Consider the following 7,894-nt stretch of genomic DNA (forward strand, 5'->3'; position numbering starts at 1 on the left):
CGTGGCACTGGAGTATGAAATGCAGCTGCAAGTGTGAAAATAACAAATAATATCACATAAGTCGCTCCGGAGTATAAGTATATCAGTATAAGTCGCACCCCGGCCAAAACTGTGCCCCCCCCCTCCTCGTAATCCCTCCCCCTTGGCGACCCCCCCGCTCCCTCCGGTGATCCGTCCCCAGTCTGATGATGTCACGCACAGCATCCCTCTGCGTTCCCATGACGTACGATGCGAGCGGTGATAAATACGTCGGCATGTGTTTTTCATCGAGTTATTTTCATAGCGTTTCCCTCCCAGCTCCGCGTATTTACAATAGAAGGGCCTCGCGAGTGTTGATTCAGCTGCGGGAGGGGCCCCGGACTGACCGACTGACAGCGAACGCACCTCCATGACTCAGTGTGCTCAGGAGACGCAAGGAAAACACACACACACACACAGACACACACACGCACACACACACACACGCGCACACACACATACACGCACACACACACACACACACACCACAGACACATGCACAGACACACACACACACACACACACACAGACAGACAGACACACACACATGCACACACACACACACCACACACACACACACACACACACCACACACACACGCACACACACACACACACACACACACACACACATACACACACACACACACACACACAGACACATACACACACACACACACACCACAGACACATGCACAGACACACACACACACACACACACACACAGACAGACAGACACACACACACACATGCACACACACACACACCACACACACACACACACACACACCACACACACACGCACACACACACACACACATACACACACACACACACACACACACACAGACAGACAGACACACACACACACACACACACACAGACACACACACACACACACCACACACACACACACACACACACACACCACACACACACACACACACACACACACAGACAGACAGACACACACACACACATGCACACACACACACACCACACACACACACACACACACACACCACACACACACGCACACACACACACACACATACACACACACACACACACACACACAGACAGACAGACACACACACACACACACACACAGACACACACACACACACACACACACCACACACACACACACACACACACCACACACACACACACACACACACACACACATACAGACACACACACACACACAGACACACACACACATACAGACACACACACACACACAGACACACACACACACATACAGACACACACACACACACACACAGATACACACACACATACAGACACACACACACACGTTAATAACAATAATGTACTGGAAGATCACGTTTCTATTCAAAACAAATATAATCTAAAAGTCAGATTTTCCAAGTCGAGTCAATTAAATCCAGTGGAAATGTTGGACTAAGGAAAACAAAGTAATAAGTTTATGAAAATGGAAATGAATACAAAATGAGCTAAACTTATTGCATTAGTCCACAATATATTCGCTCGATTCTAAACGTGGCATCTCAACTTACCAAGTGGCTACAGTTGGTGAAAGTTGAATGAAATACTATAATCTGATCAGGATTTTGTCTTTCATTTCATATGCAAATTTTGGACTGATTTGAATCCGGCGCTCGACAGTTTACCGCATGTCTTTCCCCACTCTCTTCCTCATTTCCTCATTACTTTCCTGTCAAATAAAGCCTACGGGGCAAAGCACATCCAGAACATGAGCTTATTTCCTGTCACTTCTCCCTGCAGCCTCCCTCCTGTTCTGTATTATAAAATATGATTTTTGGATGATTTTGCTGTCAAACTGTGTGCCAGCATGTGCTTAAAGATGCACTGTGTCATTTTACACATGGGGGTCCGCCACCTGCTGGTCTCCATTTTCTACTTTTTTTTTTTTTTTGAAAGCCGCTCAAAAACGGGGAGATTTTTAATTAATTTTTTAATCCTTTTTACCAAGTCTGTTTGTAATGAAATACAGACTGTTAATGTGAATTTCTTTTTTTTTTTCAGTCATAAAAACCCCTGCAATTTATTAAATACCAACGGTAGAACTTTTGGATTTTAAGCCATTGTCTTTTCCATAAAACGTCGCAAGACTTTCTGACATCAAACTGCGTTCATTACAACGTCGGGGCAAGCTAGCTTTTGTTGATTTTACCCACAGTAATTCCCTCTGATGCCAGTAGATGATTCTCTAGATTAAATATCGCCTAAAAGGTGTGATTTTTTAAATGTATTTGTAAATCCTTTCATCTAGTTTGTTTGTAATGAAATACAGACTGGTAATGCGCAACTTTAATTTTTTTCAGTTATAAAAACCCCTGTAATTTATTAAATACAAGATATCAACGGTAGAACTCTTGGATATTCTTGCTATTTTTTTCCAATAAATCATTACAAGACTTTTTGACATCAAACTGCGTTCATTACAACATCAGGGCAAGCTAGCTTTTGTCAATTTTACCGAGAGTAATTCCCTCTAATGCCATTAGATGGAGCTCTAACTAAACTCCAGATTAGACATTGCCTCACAGATATAAAGTAATGTGACTTTTCAATAGATACATTATTAAAGATTGACTATGTAATTTTACTCGTTGGGGGTGCGCCACCTACTGGTCTTAATCTTCTACCTCTATTTTTTTAAAGTCACTCAAAAAACGGGTATTTTTAAACTTGTTTTCATTTTTTTACCAAGTCTGTTTGTAATGAAATACAGACCGTTAATGCGCATCTTTAATTTTTTCGGTAATAAAAACCCCTGTAGTTTATTAAATGCAAGATATCGACGGTATTCAGCCGTTTTTTTCCATAAAACATCGCAAGACTTTTTGACATCAAACTGCGTTCATCATAACGTGTCGTGGCAAGCTAGCTTTTGTAATTCCCTCTGATGCCAGTAGATGGAGCTCTAACTAAACTCCAGATTAGACATGGCCTCACAGACATAAAGTCATGTAAGTTTTCAGTAGATACATTATTTTAGGTTGTAAAAAAAGCAGTTGCCAAAAAGATTCTCAAGGGCCAAACGTACGGTTCTGACCCAGACGCTGTTCACCATCCGGGGGGTTCTGACCCAGACGCTGTTCACCATCTGGGGGGTTCTGACCCAGACGCTGTTCACCATCTGGGGGGTTTTCACCATCTGGGGGGTTCTGACCCAGACGCTGTTCACCATCTGGGGGGTTCTCACCATCTGGGGGGTTCTGACCCAGACGCTGTTCACCATCTGGGGGGTTCTCACCATCTGGGGGGTTCTGACCCAGACGCTGTTCACCATCTGGGGGGTTCTGACCCAGACGCTGTTCACCATCTGGGGGGTTCTCACCATCTGGGGGGTTCTGACCCAGACGCTGTTCACCATCTGGGGGGTTCTCACCATCTGGGGGGTTCTGACCCAGACGCTGTTCACCATCCGGGGGGTTCTGACCCAGACGCTGTTCACCATCCGGGGGGTTCTGACCCAGACGCTGTTCACCATCTGGGGGGTTCTCACCATCTGGGGGGTTCTGACCCAGACGCTGTTCACCATCTGGGGGGTTCTCACCATCTGGGGGGTTCTGACCCAGACGCTGTTCACCATCTGGGGGGTTCTCACCATCTGGGGGGTTCTGACCCAGACGCTGTTCACCATCTGGGGGGTTCTCACCATCTGGGGGGTTCTGACCCAGACGCTGTTCACAATCTGGGGGGTTCTGACCCAGACGCTGTTCACAATCTGGGGTCGGGGTCAGGCAAAGGTGAGACGTCTTTTGGCTCTCTGCGTCCGCACTTACACCTGCCTTGTAACCGCGGCGATTCCTTCAGACGCACGTCCTCCGTCTCCGTTACAAAGCGACTGTTTTCACCGAGACACATCTGGACAGCGCAGCCCGAAACATTCACGCCAAATATTTTCGCACTCAGGAGGACGGGCCTAAATCAAGCACTACTTCGGAGGAATAAAGGGAACATATTGTAGAAGTTTGTCTGAAATATCGCAAAAGAAATGTCCAAAAGTGAACAGACGAAGGATAATGGGGATCTAAAAAAGTGACAGATTAATCACAAATTTTCCAGTCTGCTTTTCAAATGGCTTTATGAAAATGTGCCAGAGAATACAAAGAAGTCCACCTGTTAAACTACATCTGTATAAAAAATGAATGTCTTCTTTCTGCCATATTTGAGGGATCATTTTTTAATACTGGTCATAAAACAACAATTCAAACTGATATTATTTAGAACTAGATACGTTTATTACAATTGTTTCAGGTATAATATATTGAAATCTGTATATCTGTATAATAAGATCTATATTTGCTCTAATTTAGACCAAAATGATGTTGCTTATGCACATCAAAAAACAGCAGAAATAAATTACAAACAACATAAAAAGGTCATCAAAAAAAAGTTACCAACTTGGGATTTTAAACAGTGCTCCAGCAGTGCCTCTGGTTGGCCACAGGGGGCAGCGACAGCATCAGCAGCAGGTGAGTGTGAAGCCTCGAATGCTCTACAGCGGGGAACAGTGTCCTGGCAGCGAGGAACAGTGTCCTGGCAGCGAGGAAAAGTGTCCTGGCGGCGGGGAACAGTGTCCTGGCAGCGGGGAACAGTGTCCTGCCGGCTGGGAAAAGTCTCCTGGCAGCAAGGAACAGTGTCCTGGCAGCGAGGAACAGTGTCCTGGCAGGGGGGAAAAGTGTCCTGGCAGCGGGGAACAGTGTCCTGCCGGCTGGGAAAAGTGTCCTGGCAGCGAGGAACAGTGTCCTGGCAGCGAGGAACAGTGTCCTGGCAGCGGGGAACAGTGTCCTGGCAGCGGGGAACAGTGTCCTGGCAGCGAGGAACAGTGTCCTGGCAGCGAGGAAAAGTGTCCTGGCGGCGGGGAACAGTGTCCTGGCAGCGGGGAACAGTGTCCTGCCGGCTGGGAAAAGTCTCCTGGCAGCGAGGAACAGTGTCCTGGCAGCGAGGAACAGTGTCCTGGCAGGGGGGAAAAGTGTCCTGGCAGCGTGGAACAGTGTCCTGGCGGCGGGGAAAAGTGTCCTGGCAGCGAGGAAAAGTGTCCTGGCAGCGGGGAAAAGTGTCCTGGCAGTGAGGAAAAGTGTCCTGGCAGCGTGGAACAGTGTCCTGGCGGCGGGGAAAAGTGTCCTGGCAGCGAGGAAAAGTGTCCTTGCGGCGGGCAAAAGTGTCCTGGCAGCGAGGAAGTGTCCTGACGGCGTGGAACAGTGTCCTGGCAGCGAGGAAAAGTGTCCTGGCAGCGGGGAACAGTGTCCTGGCAGCGAGGAACAGTGTCCTGGCAAGTGTCCTGGCAGCGGGGAAAAGTGTCCTGGCAGCGTGGAACAGTGTCCTGGCGGCGGGGAAAAGTGTCCTGGCGGTGGGTAAACTGATCACGGAAGTAAAGGGCCATGATAAAGTTAACTGGGCGCGCCGTGCGCGGCTCTCTCGGGAACGGCTCTCTCGGGCCCGGCACACCGGGTGGAGAAATAACGGGGTGGTTAGGACGCACCGTCACAGCTACAAAAGGCGTTCCCTTCATTATACTAGTTGCCATGCGTTTTCTAAAACCATGCAATTATATCTGATATGAATTAGACTAGAAGAAACCACAATCCATAAATGCTTTTTAACTCATACCGCAGAGTAAAAATACGTTGTGTTCCAATGTTCTCTCGCTCCTTTTATGTCCGTCCCATTAAAAAAAGAGAAGTTTAACAAAACTGAATTTGCTCTAAACTCTCTCCTTTCCCTCTCAGCACAACTCAATATCTCCCCCAGTTCATTGCTCTTTATAGCCTCATGACACTTGTGCAATAAAAGCAATAAATCCTCTTTTTATTCAGGTGGAGGACTTGGACAACAGCAGCCTTTTCCAAACACCGCTGACAGATATATCAATGTGGAACGCTGGCTACTTTCTCATACCACCATTTTGTGCAGCAACTAATCCTCATTGACAAGAACATAAAAAAACTGTCTTAAACGCTTGTAGTATTTCAGTCGATAAACATGTCAATGGTGTGGAAAGTACAAATGTGGTACTAGTGCAGACGGGCAGCAAACGGAGCGGAACTAAGGAACCGTTTCAGGTCCCGCCGCACATCCTGGGCCGGGGTTCAGAAGTGTCCCGACCGCTACTGTGGACGGGAGCAGTGGGTCACACGCTTCAGACTGGGAGATTGGGTCACACGCTTCAGACTTGGAGATTGGGTCAAATGCAGAGAGCAAATGACCCTACACGGATAATAAAGTGAAGCCGGCGAAAGCAGATGAGATATTACAGCTGTATTTTAGTTAATTAAGTCGCTGTAATCCTCCATCTGTTTTAAAAATCAAGACATTTCCACCTTTATCCTTTGTGCAGGACTATTTTGAGTTAAGTAGAGCACAAATTCCACCTGCTCAAGCCATTTTTGTGAGATTGACTTTAAGATAGAAGTCAAAACATATACCGTATTTTCCAGACTATAAGTCGCACTGGAGTATAAGTCGCACCAGCCAAAAAATGCATAATAGAGACGAAATAAACATATATAAGTCGCACTGGAGTATGAATACGGTTGCAAGTGTGAAAATAACAAATAATATCACATATAAGTCGCACCCCGGCCAAAACTATGAAAATAGGTGCTACTTATTGTCCAGAAAATACGGTACATTTCTAAAACAGTGTCCAGATTTTTTTTTTACTTGGTAGATGACTTTAACCCTCATTTTTGAAATCGCAATGAGCTGAACAATGACTTTTTACATGTTTTAATTACTTTATAAACGTGTAACATTTATAAAGTAATCATTTAGCTATTTTTACTTTGTTTTATTTTTATTTTATTCTATTATCATTATTTTATAATTATTATTATTATCAGATTTTATTATCTTTATTTTTTATTTTTATCATCTATTTTATTTTATTTCCCCCCTCCATTCCCTATTAAGATATGAGAGGAGTTTTTGTTAATAAGAGTCTTTTTGTTTTTGTTCATAAGAGTTCTATTAAGAGAGTGTTTTTGAAACTTCCTATAATCTGTCCTTTCCTCCTGTTTCTACTGCGTTGAAACAACAAAATTTCCCCTTGTGTGGATATTAAAGGATTATCTTATCTTATTATCTTACCATATCTGCCTCTGCTACATTATTAAGAAAATGTTTGTAAAACGATCCATAAAAGGGGGAAATGAATGGGTAACGCATTATAATAAAGGCGGCGCTGCTGTAGGAAAATGACCAAAAACGTCCATCCAAGTTCATCAAATACATTCATTCACTCAATAAAACAGTCAGTGGTGGATAAAAGTAGATTAACCAACGTTCACAGGAAAAAAAAGCAAATAGATAACCTTCTCGGCAAGTACAAGTTTATTACTATTAAAGCGTGGAGTATTTTGTGCGGGCGATGGCACCGTCCTGTGATCTCGCCCGTCGGTTGCCTCAGTCGTACGTTGCATTATTAAACACATATTAGAACCTGTGGCTGATAAAGCCCACACACGCCGAGCGCAGGGAGCAGAACTGTGCTGGAGGATCCCAGTTTTTCTGACCGGGATCGCCACGAGGAGAAAATAACGCGGTGGTAAGTTGTTTTGAAACGGGCGTGGAAAGAACTTCATCCAGACTTGGAATCAGACATTCTTTACAGTTGAACGCGTTGTCAGAGGACGCTGATTTGATGTCTTTGTTTTCCTCTCTTCGCTGCTCATTTCCTTAGTGTCGTTGACCATAGTTGACCTATTAAAAGAGCCCAATAGAAGCTCAAGAGAATCCTTTAAATGAATACTGTAATGGAAAGTGATTTATGAATGAATACACAACTGTAGGGCTGTAAACCTTGAGTCGTTCAGATGACATTTAGTTTAGCTTTCTTTTTTTAATACTGTTTTAAA

Source organism: Eucyclogobius newberryi, unplaced genomic scaffold, assembly GCF_026437365.1.
Source record: "Eucyclogobius newberryi isolate DKJ021-1_F unplaced genomic scaffold, fEucNew1.0.hap1 SCAF_8, whole genome shotgun sequence".
Classification (NCBI taxonomy): Eukaryota; Metazoa; Chordata; class Actinopteri; order Gobiiformes; family Gobiidae; genus Eucyclogobius; species Eucyclogobius newberryi.